Below are 15,184 nucleotides of genomic sequence, written 5' to 3' on the forward strand. Positions count from 1 at the left end.
TCTGGTTAGCTGGAACTGAAGAATCAGCTGTGAGTAACAAGAGACCAGAACCACTAAAGTAAAACCTTTGTTCTACTGGGACAATGGATGCTGGTCAGCTGGGGCTGAACAGTCAGCTGTGATTAACAAGAGAGCAGCATCACTGAGGTGAAATCTGGGAAGTGTTTTCCTCAGAGTCAGCACATGCAAGCTGTGCTCAGAGGTGGCCAAGGTTGTGTACCTTGTGCTGGCAGCCAAACTCAGTCCTGGTCCTGTAAGAGACATCAGGTGGTACTGGTTTTGAAGGTGTGAAGGGGTCATGGAAAGCAACTGAGTCTTGGCGCTGTGTGGTAGGGCAGGAGTCCCCTAAGAGAGCCCAGGAGAGGCTACTGGTGAAAGTGCAGCTAGTTGCGGCAAGATACTCAGTATTTTAGAGATGCCAGTACCGTGGGATGACCAACAAGAACAGCAGCAGATGTCCAGTGGATTCAGCCTGAACCCAGAAGATAATCCGCATAGGAAGGAGCCAGAGAAATGGCCCAAGTCTCTTGGAGGAGCCCAAAGATCGTGAGTGAATCTTACATAATTGGGTGTTGATTTACACTGTTGGAGAGTTTGGTTTTGCTTTGTTCAGATTATTACAGTGCCCTGGTGCTTTATTCTTGAAATAAGAAAGTATTTAGCTTATTTTTTTTATTTATAGGAGCCCACAGTTGAGCGATTAAATTTTTAGTGAGATTTTAGGTTTTAGAAGAGATTTTGGAGTTTTTCTTTTCTTTTCTTTTCTTTTTCTTTCCTCCTCCTCCTCCTCCTCTTCTTCTTCTGTTTGTTTAAGAGATCAAATTTTAAAGTGTTTGAATTTAGTTGGGCGTGGTGGCACACTTGTAGTCCCAGCACTCAGGGAGGCAGAGGCAAGCAGATCTCTGAGAGTTCAAGGCCAGCCTGGTCTACAAAGTGAGTCTGAGACAGCCAAGACTATACATAGAGACCCTGTCTTGAAAAACAACAGCAACGACAACAAAGTGTTTGAATTTGTAAAGACAGTGAGACTTTTAAAGTTTGTAAAATGTTTTATATTGTGATGTTGATGTTAATGTGTGATCTTGAGAATGAACAAGAAAGAAAAGTTATGGCTTAAAAATATGTTTCTGTGTCAATTTCACAAAGGGTCAATTGTCCTGGCTAGTTTTATGTCAGTTTGACACAAGCTAGAGTCATCTGAAAGGAGGGAAACATAGTTATTAAATATGCCTCCATAAGATCCAGTTGTCAGCCTTCCTCTTTCTTTCTTTCTTCCTTCCTTCCTTCCTTTCTTTCTTTCTTTTTATTTCAAGACAGGGTTTGTCTCTGTATCCTTGGCTGTCCTGGTCTGGCTTTGTAGTCCAGGCTGGCCTAGAGCTTACAGAGATCCAACAGCCTCCTCCTCCTCCTCCCTGAGTGCTGGGATTACAGGCATGCACCACCACTCCCAGCTATCTGGCATTTTCTTATTTAGTGATTGATGGGGAGGGCCCAGCCCATCGTGGGTGGGGCCATCCCTTGACAGATGGCCCCGGGTTCTATAAGAAAGCAGGCTGAGCAGGCCAGGAAGCAGCACCCCACCCTCCATGGCTTGTATGTACATCAGCTCCTGCCTCCAAATCCGTGCCCTGCTTGAGTTCCTGTCCTGACTTTCTTTGATGGTGAACTGTGATGTGGAAGCGCAGCAGAATAAACCCTTTCTTCCTCAGGTTTCTTTGGTCATGGCATTTCATCATAACAACAGTAACCCTAATTAGGACCTCTGTTAATGTACTGTATGACCTTGGTACTCAAGTCCGGGAATGCAGACTCACCAAAAAGATCTGAGTTGTGATATGCTTACACCTCTCTGAAATGACTGGGTCATCTCTTAATTCGTTTAGCCAGACAAAGGTTTTCTAGAACTGGTGTGAGTGGGCGTATAACTGGACCCTATTGGGGGTACCTGGTACAATTATCTCATAAGGCCTAAATATGTTTAACCAGGGGCTTTGGAGGGTCTTCATCTTAAAAATCGTTTTGGTGCAGAGTTATTCTCTCTAGCGCAGACAAGCTAGCTACAAGCTTGTAATCCTCTGGCCTGAGCAGCTCTATTCTGGGATTACATGTGTGTGCAACTGGGCCCCACCAGATTCTTCAACTTTAATGTATTTAAAATAATTTGAATATAGCAGGGGAAATGCAGATTCCCTGGGCTTTTTCACCTCAGGGGGTCTGATTCTGAGGGCCCTTGGTGGCACCCGAACCGGCCAGAGGGATCCCTTAGCCATTCTGTGAGAGATGTTATCTTAGCAGGAAAAGCTGTTGTTGAAAATCACTGTCAATACCAAGCATGACTCGTGGCTTCTAAAGCAGGAGTTTCAATGCAGGGGATTGTATGTGCTGATACTGGAATGACAGAGAGATAGTTCCAACTACTACATGCATGCTCTGAAGGGAGCAGCATCAATCTGCAGGTAAGATGGGAGTGCACAGAGCTTGGAGGCTTCTCACACTCTACACCATCCTCCAGTGTAGGAGTTGTCACTTGTCAGCAGGCTTCTCCTCATCACTGACAGTGAGGTGCAGCTCTTCCTTCAGTGCCCAGTCTTAGTCCAAGCTAGGAATCAGGATCCTCAGTGTCCTATGAGAAGATTCACTCTTTACTTGAAATATATATTAGGCAGCTTCCTGTTTATAGAGGGTCAACAGTTTACAGATTGTCATTTACAGCGAGCACATCTTAATTGAATCCACCTGGACCACAGGTGACCCATTTGCCTGATAGCGTACACCCATATAAGCATCCCATCTTACAGTCCTAACTTGATTGTCTGCCCTTCCCTCCCCTCCCCTACCTCTCCAGACCAGACAGTATTCAGCACACTCTCACTGGGATTGGGGGAGTGGGGTGGACAGTTAGCTAAATTTCCTGCTGCTTGCCTTCAGATATTCTGATGTAGGTTTCTACTAGGAAGCTGAAAAATTAAATGAATACCTTGAATCGGTGGTTCTGAACCTGTGTGTCTTGACCCTTTGGAAAGCCAAACAACCTTTTTGCAGGGTCAACTAACAATTATCTTGTATATGAGTTATTTACATTATAATTCATAATAGTAACAAAATTGCAGTTATGAAGTAGCAACGACACATGAGTTTTATGGTTGGGGGTCACAGCAGCATGAGGAACTGTTGTGTCCCACCATATGAGGAACATGAATGTGGATCACAACATTAGCCCTTCATGTAGACATGTTCTTGGCTAGGCCACAGACATTCATGTCTGGAAACCTTTATTAAGCTTACTCTGCTGAAATGTCCATCCCAATCCAAGTGGAAGAACTAAAGTTTCAGTTCACCCATCTCTCTCTTGGTGTGCTTTACACTCTGCTCTCCACACTGCTTTTCTGCCACCTGTGTTCCTGTTGTGTTTCCTAAGTCAATCATCATAGTAACATACAGATAGTCATTTACATGAATATTTTTCTAGTGTCAGCTTCTAGAAGGCAGAACCCTTCCATCTTTGTTCCCTCAGTGCCCAGCACTGCACCTGGCATGGTACGCACACACACATTGTGTGAAAATGCATCAGTTCTATGAAGCCAGGGAAGATACAGCCACAGGTCATTGATGCATGAGCATAAGTCATGATTGTTTTCTTGGGGTGTTCTAAAATATAAATTCGAGGATCAGCTTTGTCCCAAGACTGGAAGTACACACTGGAGATGAAATCTTAACGTCTTTCTCAGGAGGCCCTGATTCACAGTTCTTGTGTAAATAATTGCCTCTACTTTAGTGACATTTGCCAAAATTTTACTACGGAATCGATATCTTCTCCATTGTATAAGCTATTACCAGGGTACACAATAGAGGAAAACGGAGGCCACAGAGGGACATTTTAGAAGCAGGGGCCAGGACCTGACTCCACATTGGACAGCTTTCCATCCCCAGTGAGGAGCCCAGGTGCTGCCTTCATTTTATGTCAGCCACGAGCTTCTTAGAAGCTGCAGCACCATGGGAACAGGGATTGCTGTCGTACATCAGGCATTTAGGCATCTTTTAAGGGATGATGAAAAGAATATTATATGTGGCCAGGCATAAGAGAGGCAGCAGAGGATGGTATTCTGAGGAGGGGAGGCTGCTTCTTGCTAGTGGGAGTAACTTGTGGTTGGTGGGGGATATAGTGTCATGTATTTTTACCTCAGATTCAATCACTAGGGGACCCAGAACCTTCCCCTCCCCCCCTTTTTTTTAAAACTCCAGTCTGCTGCAGTAACCTCAGAGCATTAGGCAGAGAGCTTTGAGAATTTGAAAGCAAATGTGGCTTTGAAAAATAATCCAGCCTAATCCATGGTCAGCTTTCCTCCTCTGCCATACATGGTCTAAAATTCACCTTGGTTTATATCAGGGTGAACTGCCACCAAGTCTGCCCTCCAGGACATGGTTGCATTGTTCTAACCCCTCGTCACAGCTCCACTGTAGAGCACACAAGCACCATTTTGATGTTAGAAATGCAGACTCTGAGCATGGTACTGAGGTTTGGCCTAGCCACCAAGGCCTACGTAACCGACAACCTCCCCTCTGCTGTGTGGATACACAGGTTTGCGTGTGGAGGGGTGTATATGCCTTTCCTAGACAAAAAGTACAAGCAAATAAGAAGCCAGAAACTACCTGTCCAGTTCATGTATTTCTACATCGCTCATATTAGGAGAAATGTTGATGGCAGATCTGAGGACAGGGGGTTCTGAAAGGGGCCTTCGATGGAGAGGGAATGGTAAAGTCCTGTGCGGGAAGATGATTGTGTCACCCATCATCACTAGCAGCAGCCTTTGCTAGAAAGACCCGTCGCCAACAACACAGCAAGATCAGGCCCCCCTTTCTCTGCAGGTCACGGGGGTTAAAGCTATTCCAGGTTTGGCAGAAATGAATTTTAAAAAGCGTCATCTTATCTCCAGCTGCCATGCTGAGAACAAGGCCAGCATTCTCCTCCAAACTGCTGGTGCTGACTCACAGGCACCAGTGAACACAACTCCAGCCTTCCGCAGGGAATTGGCTTGACTGCCCGCTTCGGACCATATAGGCCTTGGATGAGGGTGGAAGGTCAAAGTTTCAGTAAATGACTTTAAAAGAAGTCAGTACAGGGGCAGGGAGATGGATCAGAGTTCGGGTTCCCAGAAACCTATATAAGTGCCCAGTGAGTGAGTACATGCACCCAGACACATGCAAACATGCACACACAAGCATGCACACCACAAATGCGTAATACATACAAAATGGAAAAAGAAAACAAGCCAATACACACTGATAAATTCCTGTATCGTACCAGGCCCTACTGTGTCTTTTGTGCAGCTGGGTAGGTGTGTAAGGGTCATGGGGTTTGTGATAGCCTAGTTAGATATCAGAAGCACCTGCACCACTGCTTAGATGGGAAAGCTGAGGGAAACAGCCGAGATGAAGGCGTGGCAAGGCTGAGTGGAACGGAGGCTGACCAATTCCTCAGAATCTCGGAACCATGTGTTCTTTTTAAAATCAGCCCCACGGGGAGTGTTTTAAACATGGAAACCTCCAACAGTAGTTGAAGATGTTTGTTTGTTTTAGTTAATTTCCCACATAGGACACTGATGACAAATGACATTGGATGTTCTTTTTGTTTAGCTTTGTTTGTTTTGTTTTGTTTGTTTTCAGTACCTGGGGTCTAGGAAAGCACCTGTGAATTTAAGAGCATTTCTGTCACCCCTAAATGAGTCGTCATATCATTCTTCATACGATTTTATAGATCTAATTCCCACCTCCACCTCCAACAACCACTGACCTGCTTTGTGTGTCTACAGATTTGCAGGGGTTTTGTTTGTTTGTTTGTTTGTTTGTTTCAAATTAATAGAATCTTAAAATATGCCATCTTATGACTGAAATCTTTCACTTAGCATAATATTTTAAAATTTATCAATGAGAGCTATCAGTTGTTTGTTCCTTTTATGTTGCTCAGTAGTATTCTACCATATAATAAATATTGTGTCCACCATTTATGAATTGGTAGATGTTCAGGTATTTTCCTATTTGGGATTATAAACAATATAAACACTGGTATTCAAGTATTTCTGTGGCTACATTTTTAAAAATTCTCTTGAGTATATACTTAGAAGTATAATTGTTTGTCTTAGTTTTTGTTTATTGGGTTTTTCCCCCTTATTTTGAGTGTGATTCTGTAAGCATGGCTACTCAGGTTCCTGGATATGTCATCTGATTCTTCTTTTGGAAAGCCTAGGGAAGATAATCATTCAGAGAGCAAAGAGGTATTTCATGAGAATCCCTCCAACATGGCAAAAAAAAACCCTTCAAATCTTTTCTTTAAAAATCTGTTTCAGGAATGGTTAAATATGAGATACCAGTCAACAAAGAAGAGTTGAAATTCTTTGGTGTTTGTTTTCTCTTGTCCTCTGGTCTCATGCCAGTGTGTTCTTTTAAGCAAATCTAGCCAGATATCAGTTGGCAAGAGCATCTGGAAAACTCAGAAAGGTAGGAGAAAGGCAGGGGAATGAGAAGAGGGCAAACATCAAGTCCAGCTCCTCGCCAAAACTCAGGTTGCCAAGGCTCCGCCCACTCCATATTTACTCATGGTCCTCAGCCCCTGGGGTCTTGTATAGATGCCCTCCTACTTCAGCTCTGCAATGTCCTGGGTCAGGGCCCAGTGACACTTTATATTATAGAGTAATTTGGACTTTTAGGTTGTCTCCAGAACAACTATTCTCCAGAGCGGTTCACTAACCACCAAGGTTCCTCAATCAAGAGCAGACTCAATTACAATTGTTAGCCAACCTACATTCATGTGGCACATTCCCCTTTATGTTTTACTGAAGCACTGCAGAGCCTTAGGCAGTTGCAAAGGATCCTAATGCTCAGAGCCCATGACACAGGGTGGACCCAAACTCTAGAGTCTTGTACTCCCAGGCACTAGGGCTGTGCTGTGAGGGACTAGGGCTGCCTGTGCTCTGAGGGATTAGGGCTGCCTGTGCTCTGGGGTACTAGGGCTGCCTGTGTTCCCAGGGACTAGGGCTGTGATCTGGGGGACTAGGGCTGTCTATGCTTCCGGGGCTTAGGGCTGCCTGTGCTCTGGGGGACTAGGGATGCCTGTGCTCCCAGGGACGAGGGCTGTCTGTGCTCCTGGGGACTAGGGCTGCCAGTGCTCCCAGGGACTAGGGCTGTGCACCCAGGGACTAGGGCTCTTTTTCATCACTGCAGGAAATATTCTTTAGCTGCAGTATACCTGTAGGCTATGAGTAAAGGTATCCACCCCAAAAGTGAGGTGATTTCAAAATGCCAGTACTTGTACCTCCTACCCTAGGAAGCATGCTGTCTTTTGGCCTCACAAATATCTTGGGCCACAATGTTCCTTACTCTTCAGCTCCAGTCATTGGGGGCTTTCTCTGACCTTCTCAGTGTACTTGAGTGTGGCTCCTCTCTGCTTCTCAATCATAGGGAAACCATAAATGGGATATGTGAGTGTGTGTGTGTGTGTGTGTGTGTGTGTGTGTGTGTGTGTGTGTGTGTGTAAGAGAGGGTGACTGATTGTACTCTCTGTTTATGGGGACTTTGTAACCAACTTTCTGGTTATAGATTTTTGGAAGTCTTAGTATTTTTTCTATCTTTCTTTTTTCTTTTTCTTTTCTTTCTTTTTTCTTTTCTTTTCTTTTCTTTTTTCTTTTCTTTTTTTTTTTTTGGACAATGTTCTCATTTTTGCTTCTCTAGATCCCTGGATGTTGTCTCTCCTGGCCTAACCCATGGCCATCATGGTCATTGTAGAAGCGTGGCTTTTCTACTTCTCTTTGTGTGTTTGGCATTGTGGGGTGGGGGATACAGCTGTACGTGAGTGTGCATGCACATGTGTGAGTGAGGGTGAAGGGCAGAAGAAAGACAAAGGGAGTTGTTCCTCACGTACCATCTATATTTTTTGTTGTTGAGATAGCATCACTCACTGGCATGTTGCGGGGCTGGATAACTAATAAACCCCATGGATCCATTTTCTCCACCTCCCAATGCTAGAGTTATAGGCACTGCCCAGGCTTAAACAATCCTTTACTAGAGTATTAAACTAAGCTTTGTTCTCATAAGGCAAGTTCTCCATTTATCAACTGAGACATCTCCCTAGCCTTCTCTGTAGGGAATCTTTTACAAGAAGTTAGTGGGTCTTCTATGCAAATAACATCACAGAGATTTTTTGTTTGTTTTTGTTTTTTTGCATGTGTATGTGTTTTATTTATGCAAGTTCACCTGTGTGCAGGCACACAAGTGTGTGCAGTGTTAAGCACATGTATGTGGATGCTGGAGGTTGATATTGGATCGCTTCCTTACTTACTCCCTACTTTATACATCAAAGCAGGGTCTCTCATTGAATCCAGAGTTTGCTCAGACAATTAATCTAGCTAGCTAACTTGATCCATGGATCGCTGTATCAGCCTTCCAAGTGCTGGATTAGAGATGGGCAGCCAACCATGCTTAGCCCATATTTAAGTGGGTGCTGGGGATTTGAACTCCAGTCTTCACACTTGTGTGGCAAGTGCTCTACCCATTGAGCAATCACCCCACCCCTTACTGTCAAGTCTTTGACAAAGTCAGTATTTGCCATTAGGTGTTGAAAATGGGAGCTCTCCTAATTGAATGAAGAATGGAAGGCACAAAACGAAAGCAATAAGAATCCCAATTATCTGAACATCCTGAACAATCAAGATATCATTATAAATGTATACTAAGGTAGATGTTGGCAGTCTTCGATATATATCTAAGTCAGAAACTGAGTATAAATCTCCAGCATTGGTGTACACATGGCAAATATCTGAGAAACATTGAAGTCTTAGTCCCATCCTAGGATTCTGATTCAGCAGTCCTCAGGCAGGGTCCGAGAACCAGCATTATCCAGATGGCTCTGCTTAGGTTAGACCAGAACCTTTTCCTGAGGAACTCCTCCTGCACAAGCTCAGACTTCTAAATCTGAGCTGACTTGGAGGCTTTTTTCAAAAAAAACCTTCACACAGTTTTCACTTCAGAGCTATTTTGAGTCAGATTCTAACAAGGAAAGAAAGCAAGAGAGACTAGTAGCCAATCAACATGGCAAATAGAAAAAATCATCTAGCACAGCCACTCTCAACCTATGGAGCAAAATCCCGCTGGGGTGTCGCAGATCAGATATTTACATTATGATTCATAACAAACAAAATTACAGTTATGAAGTAGCAACAAAATAATTTTGTGGTTGGGTAGTCATCACAACATGAACTGTATTAAAGGGTCACAGCTTTAAAGTTGAACACCACTGCTCTAGCATCAGATACCAAAAGTTTAGAGTTTTTTTCTTAAAAGTCATTATCAATATTTGAGAATTACTCATGTGGTTTGATCTTGGGTCTCCATATGTGTGAAAAGAGAAAGGAGAGCGCTCCCCCCTCCCCTCTCTCTCTCTCTCTCTCTGTGTATGTATGTGTATTTGTGACACAAAGTACTGTAGTAAACTTTGATGTCCTGGTGTCTCATCTATACATGCTAATGCTGGGTGTTCAATAGCTTCCATGTTGTCTTCAGTTTGTATTTCCTCATGATTATTCTAAGCTCACAGGTTCAGGTCAGTAAAAACCCTTGTAGCTCCATTCTGCCTCTCTGCATTTTCCTTTTCCTGCCTGCCTCTCTTCTCTGTTAGCAAAGAAACAGATTAATTTTACTTACTGTTACGTATCTCTATACATCAGATATCAGAATAGGAATCTAGCGAGCACTAGTAGGCTTAAGACAATGAGACAGAATGTTTAAAATCAGTACTGCCTAGAAAATGCAAAACACATGTTTTTCTGCCTGAAATCCTGCGATTTTCTTATCCTTGGTTATACCATTCAGCTGTTCGAAGCGCCCTCCTGACACACCAGCTGCTAGGTGTAGCTTAATTAATTTAAATACAATGTTGAGGGTTTGCTCCCAACTGCTGCCCTCAGACTCACAAATGTGTTTCCAACACAAACTGCTTTGATGATACAGTCTTTGGAATTAGAGAGGCCTGTGATCTCTTTTCTAAAGACCATGTAAACACGGTAGGATTTAAATGGCTTTTCCCCCTCCCTGGCTATCATTCTCATGCCCACCTGTTCATTCTACACACACGCGTGAAGTGGCAGGGATTGTATTGCGCCCTGGGTGAAGACAGCAGCCCAACCTCAGTGTATTCCAAGGTCCAGAGGAGGAAAGGTTGTAAACATAAATTACTTCTGCCACACCACTTTTAAGTAGAACTAAGAACTAGATCAAATTTAGCAAGAAGTTGTAGGGAACTACAGGAGGGAGAAAATGCCAGGGAAGGATGAGGGGATATGTCTCTTCAAGGATGGAACAATGGAAGGACATCTTGGGCATTAAAGCAAGACTCAGCTCTACAGACGGGTCAGGAACAAACAAAAAGGAGCAAATAATTTGGCTAGGAAATGGATTCACTTGGAATGCTGTGCAAAGTGTGAAAGTGCCAGGGTGGACTCAGGCCATCGATGGAACAGGATGGACTCAGGCCATCGATGGAACAGGGTGGACTCAGGCCATCGATGGAACAGGGTGGACTCAGGCCATCGATGGAACAGGGTGGACTCAGGCCATCGATGGAACATGCTGCAAAATGAAGTGCCACTGAGATCTGCAGGAGGGATGTAACTTCAGTCAGTCATCCACGTAACTGTGAAGGACCAGCCAGAAGTGGACCAATCAGAGGACCCAGCTCCCTGGCACCATCGATTGGCCAGGGCGTGATAAACTAACGCATGGCAGGAAGGCTTGTACTTCCCAAGGATGCCAGCATGGCAGAAGTGAATGCAGTAAACTCGTCATAGCCACTGATTGTGTGTCATGAGGGTGTCTTCAACCCACAGGATTCAATCAAACACAGATCAAAATATTCAGAAAAATAGTGCACCTTTACTGACCATGGTCACAATCCCCTACACAAATAGTTTATACACAGCATTTACATGGCCCTCAGTCTTGGATGTAATCTGGAGACGATTTGAAGTATGCAGGAGAGTGGGTACAGGCTGGGCATTTACTAAGGAGATTGGCATTCTTAGGCCAGCCCATGGGGAGGAAGCCTTAGAACTAACCCACACCAACAGTGAAGGCCAGCTTTAGACCTTCATTAATGAGAAGAGACAACACAGAGAGGCCAAGCATGAGCCACTGGGAAATAGAATGAGTGGGGACAGCCCTTTCTGGACACTGGGTCCTCCAAAGCCACACTGGTTCAGTTCCTCTTCCTACAACATAGCTCTTTGGGGGTGATGCTCCTCCTGACCTGTGCTTCCCCAATAACCTTCCAGTTGCATTACTTACTTTATATCAGATTTTTGCCCCAAGCAGCCAAGCGCACTAAGGATGAGGGCTGCATTCGCCTCTTCTTTACTAGAAATGCCCATAGGAACCCCTAAATACAGGAAAATCCACTCTCGGTCTTAATAGATCCATACTCAACACAAAGAGAACTGAAGAGAGTTTTGCTGAGATTAAGTGGTGAAAGGCTGTCCTTGGAAAAAACCATTAAGAACAAATGGCTTTGTGTGTGTGTGTAGGAATGACACCCCAGACTGTTTGCTTGAACTGTGAGTCACACTCACAAAATAGCAAACATAACCACTGTTCTCACACCTAACACAAAGCTGATGAGCATTCTGAGACCCTGCTTTCTGACCACTCCTGTTTTGTCTTCCTGGATAGAGGAGAACACGGACAGTTGAGGAAGTAGCAATACAATCAAAGGTGTGCTTTAATATTTTTTTTTTCAGCCCGATGCCTGAAGAATCCTGCGGTGTTAGAGTCATCCAAAGTGGGCATGGAGTGAGTGAGTCCAGTGTGTGGTAAGAACCCTGACCATGCTTGCTTCTCCCACAAAACCAGCAAGACTGAAGTTATGAAGTACACCAGTTCTCTAAGCCTATGTCCAACTGCTTGGAAAAAAAAAATGACCGGTGCTAACTCAGTTTCTCGTCACTCGAAGAAGCAGGTAGTCTGCGTGAACTCAGAAGACAAGTTGGAAGGCCTTTGTAAGTGTAAGTCATCTGGTTGGGCTGGCTGGAGCCTCGCTGGAGCCTCGCTGGAGCCTCGCTGGGGCCTCGCTGGCTCCAGCCTAGCTAGATAACACACTGAGAACCAGCCTTGGCTCCTAGAGGCGTTTAGGGCAAACCCCGAAGTGGCTGCATTGCTGTAATCTGGCCCGAGTAAGCCCCCAGCACAGAGAGAAATCAAACTCTGACTTGCCAAATCCCTTCTGAAAAAGCATATCCCACTGGCAGCGGCCTCTTCTAAGGATTCTGGGAGGAGATCCAGACAGAAGAACTCTGTGTGGGACAAACCAGCACTTCAGCATCCTGTTTCCTCTCCTGGCAGACAGACATGTTTCTTTTTGTCTGTTGCAGAAAGTAGAACTGGATTGTGTGCTTAGAGAAGCAATAAGATGGAAATCAGCAGCCAAGGGGGAGACTGCAACGGCTATTTGAGGAGGCCAGGGGGAGAGGAAGGCAAATCAGAGCAATTAGGTCAAAGCACAGAAAATGCAAGTCAGGCTAGACCTGACAGATTCTCTACAGGGCTGCTCAGGTGGGGTCAGCCTGTTCCAGGGGCTTCCGTTGCCAGAGAAGCTGCTGAGGGAATTTCAGCACCATCTGTCAGGTTTAGAGTCCACAGTCTTCATTCTTAACTGAGGATGAAATGGTTACTTCTCTTGTGGAGAGAATAAGAGAGAGAGAGAGAGAGAGAGAGAGAGAGAGAGAGAGAGAGAGAGAGAGAGAGAGAGAGAACTAGAATTCATCCATGCTCATTGTCCATGTGACAGCTTCCTCTGCAGCCTCAGACTGCCCCGTGATAACACACAGCTCGCTGCAACTCTTTTATTTCTTAATGTACTTTAACTGTACATTAAAAGATAATTAGCAGAACAGGGAAATACAATTTAAAACTAAAAATGACCCCAAATGGAAAAAAAGACTACAAACTGCGTTTCCATTCCTCCCATCGCCACTCTCTGCTGAACCTTCTCTTCCTCTAAATAGTTATTGAACATCAGCCATTTAACAGGTACCACACAGTCAGATGGATGGGGAAGAAGAATGTCATTTCTCTAGGCTCCAAATCTGTGGCCTCTGACATCCCCATTTTCTGCATGAAGACCTCTTGCATATTTTAGTAGATGCACAATGTTCAAAATTGTGTCCAATCCACACCTACTTCTCTACAAATGAAACTACTTTAAAATCAGAATGTGTGGTTGGAGAGTTGGCTCAGCATTTAAAAGCACATTTTGTTCTCTCAGAGGACCATTGTTTGGTTCCGAGCTTCCACGTGATGGCTCGTGGCAATAACTCCAGTTCCAGGGGATCTGACACCCTCTCCTGGCCTCTTGTAGCACCCACAGACATGGTATGAACGTACACTCACACACATGCACACACACAGACACGTGCAGGCATGCATGTGTGCACACAGATACATTTTTTAAAATAAGTTTAAAAAAAGAATGTGTGTACTTCTCTTTTCAAGAGTGTCAAACAGTGTCACCATATGTCGTCTGTCAATGGTTCTACATTTTGACAAGAGTGCCACACTGCTCTCCACAAGGTCATATCCATTTCAGCAGCAGTAACAACCTGTAGAAGCCTAGTGCCTGTATCTAGGTCACCTTTTTTTTTCTTTTTTCTTTTGATTTTTCGAGACAGAGTTTCTCTGTGTAGCCTTGGCTGTCCTAGACTTGCTTTGTAGACCAGGCTGGCCTCAAACTCACAGTGATCCACCTGCCTCTGCCTCCCGAGTGCTAGAATTAATAAAGGCATGTGCCACCACACCCCACCCAGCTTCTAGTTCACTTTCTTTTCTAACCTTATTTATCCTAACTTTTTTTTATTTTAAGTTTGTATTTATGCAAGGAAATTAAATGTATTCATATTTTCTTTAATAATTTCTTCTTTATAATGCTTTGAAAGGCTTTTTCCATCATACAATTCATTTTCAAGGAATTTAATGTAAGGCTTTAAATAAGTATACAAACTTTTCTTTCCTAAATATTTTCAAGAGCTGCAATTTTAAAGGCTGGTTTTGTGCCTTGCGTAATGCTTTATGATGCTAGTTTCTGTTTTTTCTATATATTAATGCTGGAAATTCCATTATTCCAGAAATGGTTATGCTTTTACTCTCTATTAAAATAAGAACACCCATGCAGAAGAACCATCTCAGGGTTTGGCAGACATTTGCCATGTAAACGGGAAATTCTGGAGAGCAATACAAGATGTGTAAAGTATATTTTTGGAGCAAGAAGGCAGATGATACAATGTTTCTGGAGGGAAAGACACACTGAGTTGAGAATCTGGCACCAATGGAGTGTGAAGCCAGCGGAGATGATGCTGAGCACACGTGACGTGGTGGGCAGGCATAGGCAGCTCCTATGTGCCCTTTGAGGGCTCTGATGTTCTCTAGTCAGGAGATGGGGTAGGCCAGCATGGGAATGTTGCACATGGCAGGAACATGCAAATTTGCTCTGAGGTCATTGATTTGGTGGATCTTTATCTGGAGGCAAAAGGAAAACAATCTACTTGTGACCAGCTAAGGAATACCAATGAGACCCTGTCCCGAGCAGCAGAGTAGACCTGGCCCTGGTTGCAGGAGTCTCTGGTGATCTGGCCCCAAGGACATGAGAGCAGAAGAGCAAGTGGGCTGACCATCTCAGGTACCTCTCAGGCTCAGATTCAGGGCTTTGGGTTGTCCCACCCCAACATCTACAACATTGGTTAACTGTTGGAGTGCATGAAGAGGCTGGTCCTAAATGATCCAAAACTACAGGATCTCCATGACACAGGGCAGCAACACAGTATCAGAGAGAAGCCCCAATGAGGATCCAGTATTGATGGAGTAGCAGGCGCCGGAAGCCTTCTACCAGACCAATGAGTCATTGCAATGAACATTTGCAAACAAAGAAGTGTGAACAAAGAGTATACTGCGGGACACACTGTGACACACTCCAGATTCCACAATGAGATTTTTTTCCTTTGTTGTGGGGGAGGTTGCAGGGGTGGAGGGCGGGTATGAGGAGAGGGGTCGATGAGTGGGACTGGGGTACATGATGTGAAATTCACAGAGAACCAATAAAAAGGTTTTTTTTAAAGAAATAAATGTAAACACAAGCATACAAAACAAAACAAAA

General features: G+C 44.2%; 1 long non-coding RNA gene across 3 annotated transcripts in view; it reads left to right on the forward strand.

The window, feature by feature from the left end:
- Nucleotides 1–15,184, forward strand: part of LOC311581577 — a 302,265-nt gene that overhangs the window by 91,720 nt on the left and 195,361 nt on the right. Inside the window, exon 4 of one of the 3 annotated variants that reach the window (XR_014773803.1) lies at nt 11,781–11,852. The exons of the other annotated variants lie outside the window; for them this stretch is intronic. This is a non-coding gene — a long non-coding RNA (uncharacterized lncRNA). The remainder of the gene's footprint in view (nt 1–11,780; nt 11,853–15,184) is intronic. 3 annotated transcript variants of the gene reach the window in all.

The sequence above is a fragment of the Acomys minous genome (genome assembly GCF_964271855.1).
Source record: "Acomys minous genome assembly, chromosome: 13".
Taxonomy (NCBI): domain Eukaryota; kingdom Metazoa; phylum Chordata; class Mammalia; order Rodentia; family Muridae; genus Acomys; species Acomys minous.